Genomic DNA, 15571 nt, shown 5'->3' on the forward strand with positions numbered 1-15571 from the left:
ACAACAGCTGAAGGAACAGATACCAAAAGTTATACACTTAGCTTTGGTAGCTCCAGCACCGGGCAGCGATTTTCCTGAAGTATCTTCTGACTCAGTTGCAACGTGGAACATCTTGCGATATGTAATAGAAAAAACAACATATAAAGCAAAATTGATCAAATTCCTTAAATGACAGTTTCAGGAATGGGAAAAAAATGCCAGTGAACAAGCTTCTAGCAACCAGAAGCAATAAATAATGAGACTTAAATAATGTGGAGACAAAAGTGACGCCCATATTTTTTTTTAGCTCCAAATAAGGCGCCCATATTATTTGGCGCCTAAATGCTTTTGGCGCCAAAAATGACGCCACATCCGGAACGCCGACACTTTTGACGCAAAAGAACGTCAAAAATGACGCAACTTTCGGCGACACGTATGACGCCGGAAACAGAAAAAAATTTTGCGCCAAAAAAGTCAGCGCCAAGAATTACGCAATAAAATGAAGCATTTTCAGCCCCCGCGAGCCTAACAGCCCACAGGGAAAAAGTCAAATTTTTTAAGGTAAGAAAAAATGATTGATTCAAATGCATTATCCCAAATATGAAACTGACTGTCTGAAAATAAGGAATGTTGAACATCCTGAGTCAAGGCAAATAAATGTTTGAATACATATATTTAGAACTTTATAAAAAAGTGCCCAACCATAGCTTAGAGTGTCACAGAAAATAAGACTTACTTACCCCAGGACACTCATCTACATGTTTGTAGAAAGCCAAACCAGTACTGAAACGAGAATCAGCAGAGGTAATGGTATATATAAGAGTATATCGTCGATCTGAAAAGGGAGGTAAGAGATGAATCTCTACGACCGATAACAGAGAACCTATGAAATAGACCCCGTAGAAGGAGATCACTGCATTCAAAATAGGCAATACTCTCCTCACATCCCTCTGACATTCACTGCACGCTGAGAGGAAAAGCGGATAGAGTGGCAAAGTTCCCAAATGGATGTAAAAAATTCAGTCTGTTTAGCAGAGCGACAATCTTGCTAGTGTGTTATTTTCAGTAAATTTAAATGGCACTTTTTGAGGTATATCTGACCCGCTATATAAGTGGTCTTACCTCCTTCTTCATGTGTTAACCCCGCTTCGTAGGTGGTCTTACCTCTTTTTGAATGCGGTTGAAGTCTCAAGTCTTACCGGTCTTTTAAGCTTTGGTAAACGTAGCGGTGCAGCGATTCGGTTTTCTTCAACTTGCGCAAGCTCTCCTATAAACCGATGGCTTCTTTACCTGCTCTTAGTACTCAGGTGTACGCAGGTGTAGATCTGTGTGAGGTCCGTCGGTATTCCTGCACTTAGTACTCCTTGTACGCAGGTTACAGACAGGTAACTGATTTCTTTAGCTCCGACCAGTATAATAGTGAACCTTTTTGGAATGGGTTCCACAATCTGGGTTGGCAAAGGGATTCCTTGTAATACAGCTTTCTATCACAGTTTCTACGCGTTTCACCCGTAGATTCCATCTTGAAAAAGCCCGGAATGCGGGTGAAACGCGTAGAAACTGTGATAGAAAGCTGTATTACAAGGAATCCCTTTGCCAACCCAGATTGTGGAACCCATTCCAAAAAGGTTCACTATTATACTGGTCGGAGCTAAAGAAATCAGTTAACAGTCTGTAACCTGCGTACAAGGAGTACTAAGTGCAGGAATACCGACGGACCTCACACAGATCTACACCTGCGTACACCTGAGTACTAAGAGCAGGTAAAGAAGCCATCGGTTTATAGGAGAGCTTGCGCAAGTTGAAGAAAACCGAATCGCTGCACCGCTACGTTTACCCAAGCTTAAAAGACCGGTAAGACTTGAGACTTCAACCGCATTCAAAAAGAGGTAAGACCACCTACGAAGCGGGGTTAACACATGAAGGAGGTAAAACCACTTATATAGCGGGTCAGATATACCTCACAAAGTGCCATTTAAATTTACTGCAAATAACACACTAGCAAGATTGCCGCTCTGCTAAACAGACTGAATTTTTTACATCCATTTGGGAACTTTGCCACTCTATCCATTTGAACTTTGGTATTCTATCAATTGCACTTGGATATTATATGAACTGTTTGAAACAATTTTGTTACTAAGAGAATCTATCCAACAATATAAAAAATCTGCTGTTTCAATATACGGACCACACTTCTTAGTAATATTTGTGGGCATCGTTACTTTACTAGGAAAGACTCAAAATCATCTGGGCTCTCTCATTAATATTTTATTTTATTAATATCTGTTTTTATTTTGTGAGCTATTAGTGAAATATTTATCTGTATAGATATACAGCTGTAAATTTTATATATTTTTATTTTTTTCTCATCTTATGATTGTAATATAATAAATACTTATGATTGTATTAAAATGCATTTGAAATTTATATGAATAGAATACATTTATTCATCCTTAATTTATATTCCTATCTACTATTCTAGTAACAGTTATTTTAAGATTTGATTTATTTCAGTATATCCAAATTATAGCGGTATACTTATTCCTATAGATATTTAATTTTCTATATATTTTAGTTAAAGTATATATAATATAAAACATATTCAGTAGGTAACAAATATATTTTCTCTCCTAGTTTTTTAATACTTTTTAGCTTTTATTAGCGCCACTCTCAACTACAAATTATCTCAAATTCGTGACCAGGAAGGGGGTTTACAGTGAGAGGCAAAAGTATTTTAAGTCTAAGCGCTGTTATATATATCTCCGTTCATTTTAAACAAAGAATACCAAGAGAACAAAGAAAATTTGATGATAAAAGTAAATTGGAAAGTTATTTAAGATTGCATGCCCTATGTGAATCATGAAAGTTTATTTTTGACTAGACTGTCCCTTTAAATATTTTTGTTTTGGACTGAGCTTAGAGATGGCTGTGTAGTATCTAAGCTCTGAGCTGCATAGCATAGAAATCAACGACAAAAATACTTTTGTGGGTGTCAAGTCTGCTCTTTTTACTCATTCTGGAATGGGCAGCTACAACAAAAGTGATTTTAGGCAGACTCGATGCTATTTCTTACATGACTAAAGAGCATTAACTTTTTCGCGCCAAAAGACGCGAGGCTAGGAAAGTGAAAAACAGAGCCGCAGCGACTTAATTATCACCCCAGACCCGATGTATAAAGGGCAGGACAGGATCGCGACCTGAAAATACGGGCATTTCACAGGAGGCACGAGCTCTGTCACTTACACACCAGCTGCTATTAAACCTCCGACTCTGATCTCCTCGGATCCCTCTACGCCCTACAGGTAGGCCACGGTTCCGGACATAATGAGCGGGAGATAGACACCTAGTGCGGCACAGTGAAGATGCTAGAATATGGTCCTGAGAGGAGGCAATTGATAATAACGGCAGAGCACCTGACCGTAGAGAGTCCAGCACAATATAGTTATTTACAATATGCTGCCTACGGATATTATGCAAGAGGAGTAGGACATGCAAGGGCCGAGTAGTATAAAAGCTTCTTAAAAACAAGCAAGGAGGAGTGGGATGTGAATAGCGGAACATAGCCGAGAATAAAAGGTACACATCTGTGAAGGGGATATTAATAATAAAGATCTATCTTTACCGATCACATCTGACTCTATAATGCGATGCAGAGGAAGCAATTTCCAGACCACTAATAAGAGAGCATTATTACCAGCAAGAAATTAAAGGGATATACACACATAATAGCTGAGTAAACTCTCCTTCTCATTACTTAAATATAGGAAGAATAAGAAAAAGCTAAGAGCTGAGAGAGTTGCTTCAGAACTGTTTATGGCTACAAACTGAAATATATTGTAATCCTGATATTACCCATACCACAGGCATTTCATCTCTAAATGTATTTTATGCATAAAACACCTCTATATATCAGCTGGTCATTATAAGGCTGAGAATTAAGCAGTGGGTGTGATATCTGGTTAAGCTATTATGTCCGCCAGAAGGCAAGGCAGAGGAGCTAAACCAGCAAAAACCTCTACAGTAAGCACCTTCTTTAAACCCTCTAAACAGTGTAAAACCTCAGAATCACTAACAATGGAGACTGCAGGGGATTCGGAACCTGAATCTATTACCTTTAATATGGATGAGGATAAAACTCCTGTAACAAAAGCTGATTTGAGAGACCTGGTCTCTAAGCAGGATATTACAAGCAACTTTGAAAAGCTATGGGATAAAATTGATTCTATGCATAACGCCGTCACCGCAAGCCTCACGGACATACACACTGATATGGCTGATCTAGGAGGCAGACTTGATGAACTTGAGGAACACAGAGACTCGGTGACAGAAGAACTAGCAAATTCCTCCCAAACTATCCAAATACAACAACAAGCCATTGCAGACCTACAAGATAAGGTCGATGATCTAGAAAATAGATCACGCAGAAATAATATCAGATTGAAGGGGGTCCCAGAATCTATAGCCAGCTCAAAATTACATAAATATCTACAACAACTATTCCATAATATTACAGGAGATTCAGAAGAATCAGAATTTGAAATTGAAAGAGCGCACAGAGCTCTACGAGCAAAACCTAAAGGGGAGGCTCCACCCAGAGACGTTATTAATAAATTATACTTTTTTCAAGATAAAGAAAAAATACTCCAAGCCTCAAGAGCCAAACCAAAGTTCAAATTTCAAGGGAACGTTATACAATTTTTTCAAGACCTCAGTCTACGCACTCTCCAAAGAAGAAGCTCGTTGCGTCCTCTGACCACCCTCCTGAGAAAACATAATTTATGCTTACCTGATAAATTTATTTCTCTTGTGGTGTATCCAATCCACGGATCATCCATTACTTGTGGGATATTCTCCTTCCCAACAGGAAGTTGCAAGAGAATCACCCACAGCAGAGCTGCTATATAACTCAACTGCCATATCCAGTCATTCGACCGAAGACAAGCAGAGAAATGAGAAACCATAGGGTGCAGTGGTGACTGTAGTTTAAAGTTAAAAAATGCCTGCCTTAAAATGACAGGGTGGGCCGTGGACTGGATACACCACAAGAGAAATAAATTTATCGGGTAAGCATAAATTATGTTTTCTCTTGTAAGGTGTATCCAGTCCACGGATCATCCATTACTTGTGGGATGCCAAAGCTAAAGTACACAGATGAAGGGAGGGACAAGGCAGGTACTTAAACCGAAGGTACCACTGCCTGTAAAACCTTTCTCCCAAAAATAGCCTCCGAAGAAGCAAAAGTATCAAATTTATAGAATTTTGAAAAGGTATGAAGCGAAGACCAAGTCGCCGCCTTGGAAATCTGTTCAACAGAAGCCTCATTTTTAAAGGCCCATGTGGAAGCCACAGCTCTAGTAGAATGAGCTGTAATCCTTTCAGGAGGCTGCTGGCCAGCAGTCTCATAAGCTAAGCGAATTATGCTTCTTAGCCAAAATGAAAGAGAAGTTGCCGAAGCCTTTTGGCCTCTCCTCTGTCCAGAGTAGACAACAAACAAAGCAGATGTTTGACGAAAATCTTTAGTAGCTTGTAAATAATACTTTAAAGCACAAACCACGTCAAGATTGTGTAATAGATGTTCCTTCTTTGAAGAAGTATTAGGACACAGTGACGGAACAACAATCTCCTGATTGATATTCTTATTAGATACCACCTTAGGTAAAAACCCAGGTTTGGTACGCAGAACTACCTTATCTGCATGGAAGATCAGATAAGGAGAATCACATTGTAAGGCAGATAACTCAAACTCTACGAGCCGAGGAAATAGCTACCAAAAAGAGAACTTTCCAGGATAAAAGTTTGATATCTATGGAATGAAGAGGTTCAAACGGAACCCCTTGAAGAACTTTAAGAACCAAATTTAAGCTCCATGGCAGAGCAACAGGTTTAAACACAGGCTTGATTCTAACTAAAGCCTGACAAAATGCCTGAACGTCTGGAACATCCGCCAGACGCTTGTGCAAAAGAATAGACAGAGCAGAAATCTGTCCCTTTAAGGAACTAGCTGACAATCCTTTTTCCAATCCATCTTGGAGAAAAGATAATATCTTGGGAATCCTGACCTTACTCCATGAGTAACCCTTGGATTCACACCAATAAAGATATTTACGCCATATCTTATGATAGATTTTCCTGGTGACAGGCTTTCGTGCCTGAATTAAGGTATCAATGACTGACTCGGAGAAGCCACGCTTTGATAAAATCAAGCGTTCAATCTCCAGGCAGTCAGCCTCAGAGAAATTAGGTTTGGATGGTTGAAAGGACCTTGAAGTAAAAGGTCCTGTCTCAGCGGCAGAGTCCATGGTGGAAAGGATGACATGTCCACCAGATCTGCATACCAAGTCCTGCGTGGCCACGCAGGCGCTATCAAGATCACCGATGCTCTCTCCTGCTTGATTTTGGCAATCAGATGAGGGAGGAGAGGAAACAGTGGAAACACATAAGCCAGGTTGAAAGACCAAGGTGCTGCTAGTGCATCTATCAGCGTCGCCTTGGGATCCCTGGACCTGGATGCGTAACAAGGAAACTTGGCGTTCTGGCGAGACGCCATGAGATCCAGTTCTGGTTTGCCCCAACGATGAATCAATTGTGCAAACACCTTCGGATGGAGCTCCCACTCCCCCGGATGAAAAGTCTGACGACTTAGAAAATCCGCCTCCCAGTTCTCTACACCTGGGATATGTATAGCTGATAGGTGGCAAGAGTGAATCTCTGCCCATAGAATTATCTTTGAGACTTCTAACATCGCTAGGGAACTCCTTGTTCCCCCTTGATGGTTGATGTAAGCCACAGTCGTGATGTTGTCCGACTGAAATCTGATGAACCTCATTGTCGCTAGCTGAGGCCAAGCCTGAAGAGCATTGAATATCGCTCTTAGTTCCAGAATGTTTATTGGAAGGAGTGACTCCTCCTGAGTCCACGATCCCTGAGCCTTCAGGGAGTTCCAGACTGCCCCCCAGTCTAGAAGGCTGGCATCTGTTGTTACAATTGACCAATCTGGCCTGCGAAAGGTCATACCTTTGGACAGATGGACCCGAGATAGCCACCAGAGAAGAGAATCCCTGGTCTCTTGATCCAGATTTAGTAGAGGGGACAAATCTGTGTAATCCCCATTCCACTGACTGAGCATGCAGAGTTGCAGCGGTCTGAGATGTAGGCGGGCAAAGGGCACTATGTCCATTGCCGCTACCATTAAGCCGATTACTTCCATACACTGAGCCACCGAAGGGTGAGAAGTGGAATAAAGAACACGGCAGGAATTTAGAAGTTTTGATAACCTGGACTCTGTCAGGTAAATCCTCATTTCTACAGAATCTATTAGAGTTCCCAGAAAGGAGACTCTTGTGAGAGGGGATAGAGAACTCTTTTCTTCGTTCACCTTCCACCCATGCGACCTCAGAAATGCCAGAACTATGTCCATATGACACTTGGCAATTTGGAAATTTGACGCCTGTATCAGGATGTCGTCTAAATAAGGGGCCACTGCTATGCCCCGTGGTCTTAGGACCGCCAGAAGTGACCCCAGAACCTTCGTAAAGATTCTTGGGGCTGTAGCTAATCCAAAGGGAAGAGCTACAAACTGGTAATGCCTGTCTAGGAAGGCAAACCTGAGAAACTGATGATGATCTTTGTGTATCGGAATGTGAAGATAAGCATCCTTTAAATCCACTGTAGTCATATATTGACCCTCCTGGATCATAGGTAGGATGGTACGAATAGTCTCCATCTTGAATGATGGAACTCTGAGGAATTTGTTTAAGATCTTGAGATCTAAAATTGGTCTGAAGGTTCCCTCTTTTTTGGGAACCACAAACAGGTTTGAGTAAAATCCCTGTCCCTGTTCCTTCTTTGGAACTGGATGGATCACTCCCATAACTAGGAGGTCTTGAACACAGTGTAATAATGCCTCTCTCTTTATCTGGTTTGCAGATAATTGTGAAAGGTGAAATCTCCCTTTTGGAGGGGAAGCTTTGAAGTCCAGAAGATATCCCTGGGATATAATTTCCAATGCCCAGGGATCCTGGACATCTCTTGCCCACGCCTGGGCGAAGAGCAAAAGTCTGCCCCCTACTAGATCCGTTACCGGATAGGGGGCCAATGCTTCATGCTGTCTTAGAGGCAGCAGCAGGTTTGTTGGCCTGCTTGCCTTTGTTCCAGGTCTGGTTAGGTTTCCAGACCGACTTGGACTGAGCAAAAGTTCCCTCTTGTTTTGTATTAGAGGAAGTTGATGCCGCACTCGCCTTGAAGTTTCGAAAGGCACGAAAATTAGTCTGTTTGGCCCTTGACTTGGACCTATCCTGAGGAAGGGCATGACCTTTTCCTCCAGTGATATCAGAAATGATCTCCTTCAAACCAGGCCCGAATAGGGTTTGCCCCTTGAAGGGAATGTTAAGCAGCTTAGACTTTGAAGTAACGTCAGGTGACCATGATTTAAGCCATAGCGCCCTGCGCGCTTGAATAGCAAAACCAGAATTCTTAGCCGTTAGTTTAGTCAAATGAACAATGGCATCAGAAACAAAAGAATTGGCTAGCTTAAGTGCTCTAAGCTTGTCAAGTATGTCATCCAATGGGGTCTCTACCTGTAAAGCCTCTTCCACAGACTCAAACCAGAAAGCCGTGGCAGCAGTGATTGGGGCAATGCATGCAAGGGGCTGTAGAATAAAACCTTGTTGAATAAACATTTTCTTAAGGTAACCCTCTAACTTTTTATCCATTGGATCTGAGAAAGCACAACAGTCCTCGACAGGGATAGTAGTACGCTTAGCTAAGGTAGAAACTGCTCCCTCCACCTTAGGGACTATCTGCCATAAGTCCCGTGTGGTGGCATCTATTGGAAACATTTTCTTAAAAATAGGAGGGGGAGAGAACGGCACACCTGGTCTATCCCATTCCTTAGAAATAATTTCTGTAAACCTTTTAGGTATTGGAAAAACATCAGTGCACGCCGGCACTGCATAGTATTTATCCAATCTACACAATTTCTCTGGCACTTCAATTGTATCACAGTCATTCAGAGCAGCTAAAACCTCCCTGAGCAATACGCGGTGGTGTTCAAGCTTAAATTTAAATGTAGACATATCAGAATCAGGTTGAATCCTCTTCCCTGAGTCAGAAACATCACCCACAGAAAGAAGCTCTCCTTCCTCAGCTTCTGCATATTGTGAGGGAGTATCAGACATAGCTCTTAAAGCGTCAGTATGCTCTGTATTTCTTCTAACTCCAGAGCTGTCTCGCTTTCCTCTAAACCCAGGTAGTCTGGATAATACCGGAGCCAGTGTATTATCCATGACCGCCGCCATGTCTTGTAAAGTAAACGCTATGGGCACACTAGATGTACTTGGCGCCATTAAAGCGTGAGTCCCTTAAGCGGGAGTCAAGGGTCTGACACGTGAGGCGAGTTAGTCGGCATAACTTCCCCCTCGTCAGATTCCTCTGGTGATAAATTTTTTAAAGACAGAATATGATCTTTATTACTTAAAGTGAAATCAGTACATTTGGTACACATTCTAAGAGGGGGTTCCACCATGGCTTCTAAACATAATGAACAAGGAGTTTCCTCTATGTCAGACATGTTTAAACAGACTAGCAATGAGACCAGCAAGCTTGGAAAACACTTTAAATCAAGTTAACAAGCAAAAAATAAAAACGGTACTGTACCTTTAATAGAAACAAATTTTGTCAGAATTTGAAAAACAGTGAAACAATGCAGAAAATCAAACGAAATTTTTACAGTGTGTATAATAAGCTAACAGAGCATTGCACCCACTTGCAAATGGATGATTAACCCCTTAGCTCAAAAAACGGATCAAAAAAACGATATAGACGTTTTTTTAACAGTCACAAAAAACTGCCCCAGCCTTGCTGTGGCCCTACCTTCCCCAACAAACGATTTTGGAAAGCCTAAGAGCCTTTCAGAGAGGTCCTACAGCATTCAGGGGACTCCTGGAGGAAGCTGGAAGTCTCAGTCTGTAAAAGTAACTGTGCAATAAAGCGCTAAAATAGGCCCCTCCCACTCATGTTAAAACAGTGGAAAGCCTCAGGAAACTGTTTCTAGGCAAATTTAAGCCAGCCATGTGGAAAAAACTAGGCCCCAATAAAGTTTTATCACCAAAGCAAATATAAAAACGCTTAAACATTCCCAGCAAACGTTTTATATTGCAAATTTATAAGAGTATTACCTCTAAAAGTAAGCATGATACCAGTCGCTATTAAATCACTGTATTCAGGCTTACCTTTTATAAATCTGGTATCAGCAGCATTTTCTAGCATTTACATCTCTAGAAAAAAAAATTAACTGCATATACCTCATAGCAGGATAACCTGCACGCCATTCCCCAGCTGAAGTTACCTCTCTCTTCAGTTATGTGTGAGAACAGCAATGGATCTTAGTTACAACCTGCTAAGATCATAGAAATCACAGGCAGATTCTTCTTCTATTTCTGAAAAAAACAACTACGTTTCACCACTTATCTCTTACTACCTCCATGCTTGTTGAGAGTTGCAAGAGAATGACTGGGTATGGCAGTTAGGGGAGGAGCTATATAGCAGCTCTGCTGTGGGTGATCCTCTTGCAACTTCCTGTTGGGAAGGAGAATATCCCACAAGTAATGGATGATCCGTGGACTGGATACACCTTACAAGAGAAAGCAGCAAATCAAATATAAATGGGGTTTCCCCTTTGCCCTCTATATCCTCAAGGACAATAAGACCTTCACAGTTCGGGAAGTAGAAGAAATTGGTCCAACCTGTAAACTAATGGGTCTTGAAGCACCAAATATACCTGCAGAGGATCAGGCACCAAACCAGTCTGTTCCTTTTAGGCAGTCCAAATGGACGAAGGTGAACCGTAAAGGATCCAAGAAATAATACAACTTTGAGATTATATTGCTTTATTCATTCCTTGGGGTTTCTTCCAGACCCTGGAAGCTACACTTGGGATTTCACCCGGATTTTTTGAAGTACCACTACTCGGGTAACAGGATACCCACTCGGACATTTCCTCCTCAAGGCCCCTAGTAAGGGCTTCGATTAAAAATTTCAGTTTATGGAACTTTGTAATAAAGTTAAAGAACAGTTACTACTCAGTTAGCCTTAATTAAGACAGTCAGAAATATTAAATATGTTGTTGACTTATAAGTTTTATAGCTACTAATGTTTAAGCAGCTCCAACCCTGATACCACAATGCTAGGGCATGTAATATTTGAGGACCCGTTGGATGGGTTTATTCTAGGGTTGTATATGTTATGTTGTTTTTTTATTGTTTTCCTATGATTCTAATCTTTCTTCTTACTCTTTTCAGGGGTGCCGGGGCTTCTCTCCTTCTCAGCCTAATTCATGGTAACCATACGCTATGTCCTGACATGACGTTCTCTCCCAGACTGTATGTATTTCAAAATCTTTGCATAAGTCCAATACTAATTAGATGTCACAGTAGGATACTATCATGCTCCCTCAGATACATCTGATCTCCCATAATGTGAGAGGGTTGAACTCCAATATTAAAAGACGCACAGCTATGTCCAAGTACCAACATCTGGGAGCAAATATTATATTTCTCCAAGAAACACATTTCACCCACGCTATTGTCACAAAATATTGGGCTAAACACTTCACTCAACATTTTCATGCAACTACAGACACTAAAAAGAGGGGAGTTTCAATCCTAATTCATTCTAGCTTATCATTCAGACATGATTCTACTATAGCAGACAAGGAAGAGAGATAACTTGTCGTTAAAGGCAGTCTTCAGGGCTCAGATGTTGTTTTGTGCAATATATATGCACCCAATGACAACCAGCACTCCTTTTTTCACAACATCTCTAATCTAATTACCGATTGGTCTCAATATAAAATAATACTAGCAGGGGACTTTAATATTACCATGACAAGACATTCAGAAGTTGGCGCTAGATTATCTCCTAAAAAACTGAGACACAACAGAATAGTGAATGCGATACAAGACCACTTGACCTCACACGAGCTGCTGGACTCGTGGTCCACATTGTATGGCCAGACAACAGACCCAACCTTTTATTCCTCAGCACATAAACAATACACAAGACTGGATTACATCTATACAAGTCAAATCCTTCAACCCCTATACAAGGGTTCTAAGATTCATTCATGTGTATGGTCTGACCACTCGGTTATCACACTCCACCTAGACGGTTTTACAGACGTTTACCGTTCCCGCACTTGGACTTATGACCCCTCATATGTAAAAGACCCCATAATAAAAGACAGGTTAGGCAGCTCACTTACAGAATATTGGGACATTAACAAAGATTCCACTTCTAACCCCATCAGCACATAAGACATATTTAAGGGGACTGCTCATTCGAGAAAAAACATTACGGAATAAACAATATAGTTCCCTAATTTCACAACTCCACACAGAGATACAAGAGTTAGAGACTCAACATAGACTAACCCATAGAAATTATATACTCTCCACATTAGACACCAAAAGGACATATTTGGCCAACCTCTTAAGTAATCAATCAATAAGAGCAATTCAAAAGCTTAACACACAATACTACATTTATACAAACAAACCAGACAAGTATTTGGCCCACAAATTAAGAGAGCGAAATAGGGCATCCCGAGTGGTGAATCAGTATCCCACCCACAACATATAGCAGAGGCCTTTTCAGACTTTTATGGGAAACTATATGACGGGAATAAAGTGGCACACACACAATTAGTAGTATCTCAAACCACGAAATTTTTAGAAGAAGCGAAACTTAGCCTCCTGTCAAAGGAAGATTATGACAGCTTAAATGCCCCAATAACGAGAATGGAAGTCCTGGGAGTTATAAAAGACCTTAAATCAGGAAAAGCAGCAGGACCAGATGGGTTCGCTAGCGAATATTATAAAACATTTAAAGGGATAGTAGTACCCCACCTCACCGATTTCTGCAATTATATTCTAGAGGGACATCACATCCCAGATGACCTTTTACAGGCCAGGATTGTGGTGATACCAAAGCCTGGTAAAAACCATAAATTGTGCTCTAGTTACCGACCCATTTCACTTATTAATCAGGACCTGAAGATTCTCACAAAAATCTTAGCTAACCGGTTGAAATATGTCCTACCTAAGCTGATCCATTTGGATCAAGTGGGTTTTGTAAGGGAGAGGGAGGCTCCGGATAATGTGCGTAGGTTGCTGAGCATTATAGACTATGTGGATAAAACTCGGATGCCTTCTCTGCTCCTTTCATTGGATGCAGAGAAGGCATTCGATAGAATAGACTGGGATTACATGAGGTCAGTCTTAATTAAAATGATATTTGGAGGGGCTTTCATAAAAGCATTGAACGCGATATATTCCACTCCATCAGCTCGTGTCTCTGTGTCAGGCTACAAATCTAAAAATTTCCCTATATTAAACGGCACAAGACAGGGGTGCCCTCTGTCCCCACTTCTCTTTGCACTGTGCATAGAGCCATTAGCAGCCAAAATTAGACTAATGCCAGACATATCAGGAGTAACGATAAAAGACAAAGAATACAAATTAACACTCTTTGCAGACAATATTTTACTCACATTGACTAGACCACTTATTTCTCTACCCAACTTATACAAAACACTAGAAGAATTCTCCCAAATTTCGGGATATAAAATCAATCTAGACAAATGCGAGGCTTTATCACTAGGGTTACCACAGCACACCAAAAAACTTATAGAATCCAACTTTGAGCTGAAATGGTCAACTCACTCTCTCAAATACTTGGGGATTCACTTGACTCCTCAGGTTAGTCAACTATACAAATATAACTACATACCCATATACAGAGACATCAGGAAAGAGGAAAACGTATACTTTCTCGTGGATGGGGAGACTCGCTGCAGTGAAAATGACAATTTTACCCGCCTACTATACCTATTTAGGACATTGCCCATAGAGATCCCAGCATCAGAATTGAAAACCCTACAAGCAGAACTAATAACATTCATTAGGGGGAGGGAAATGGCCAGAATCTCATCCGCACTTATCACAAAACATAGAACTCTGGGGGGGATAGGGCCCCCCAACCTTTTAGAATATTATAGAGCAGCGAGATTAGCCCAGACAGTGCTCATAGGAGGGAGAGGGGAGGCGGTCCTCTGGACTAGATTGTAAGCAGACCTGAGAGGGTCCACGCATGTAGATGATATTCTATGGAACAGAAACCTGACAGGAACTACACACAACAAATACCACTCACACATTCTAGAAAATACAGTGCACCTATGGTCTCTACTAACTAAACAACAGAGGTTATTACCCACTCAAACTCTTATATGCCCAATTAGATATCTCCTCTCAAACAAAATTCAGACCATAACTGACAAATGGGCGAATAAGGGATTATACAGGGTGGCAGACTGGTTGGAGGGGGGAAACCCAGGACTTTTACCCAGATACAGGACAAAATAGCTCCACTGAAACTATTATGGTTCCAATATCTACAGATCAATTCAACAATACTACAATATATTAAAACATCTAGGTCTGGCACACACACGACTTTAGAAATCTTACTACAATCTGAACATAGACCCAAAAAGGCGATTTCTAGATTATATCTAGAGATTCAATCATTAAACAATTCAACTAAACCTTCCATACTTATCAAATGGGAGGAAGACTTAAACATAAATAAAGATAAAAAAGATTGGGATGAAGTATTTGAGGGAAAATACAATTAAAACTATATTCAGATGGTACTTAACCCCGATTAAAACCCAACATATGTCCCAAGCTAATAATAGGCTATGCTATAGAGGATGCGGGGAAGTGGGCTCATAACGCCACATGTGGTGGGACTGCACCATTATACAACCTACATGGACTCACTTGTCCTCCCTTCTGGGGAGGGTACTAGAGGAACAGACTCACTTGACTCCATTGCAGGCTTTATTGAATGAACCTTTCCCTCGTTTTAATAAGCAGATAAACACATTTATTAGAATCACATGCACGGTCACTAGAATAAACATCGCCAAATACTGGAAAACGGGTGCTCCCCGTTGGGAGGAGGTAAGGAATAAAATATCTTTGACCTACCGTATGTATGAATCTGCCTCTAAGATTTTAGACACACAAAACCAATTTGAGAAGGTCTGGTTTTACTGGACACTTAATGGGACCCTAGATTGCCAGAGTTAGACAAGACTCTTAGGAATTAACACTCAAAGACTGTGGAACTGGAGGAGGGGGAGAGCCTGGGCACCTTACTTTACTTTATTTACTCTATCTGTCTGTTTTACTTCACCTGACCCAACCAATGAAGTAACTACCTAAATAGATATTTGCCCAAAGACTGGTGGGTTCAGTTGCATTTCTTATTTGTTTTCTTTCTTTCTTTCTTTCTTTCTTTCTTTCTTCTCTCTTTACTTCCTCTTCTTTTTGTTTGGATAGATGTATGTTATATAGTCTTGAAATTAGGTTCAGTGATGATGACAAGCCTACACTCTTTGCTTGTATGACTCCAGATGTCGGGAAGAACAGGAAATGATTGATATTCTACACCCATGTAAAGAATCTGGTAGCTCATTTAAGCAGCTATTTGGAGTTAAAGACACCACAAAGCTTGGGGAGTAACCTCT

This window comes from Bombina bombina, chromosome 3 (assembly GCF_027579735.1).
Source record: "Bombina bombina isolate aBomBom1 chromosome 3, aBomBom1.pri, whole genome shotgun sequence".
In the NCBI taxonomy this organism is placed as follows: domain Eukaryota; kingdom Metazoa; phylum Chordata; class Amphibia; order Anura; family Bombinatoridae; genus Bombina; species Bombina bombina.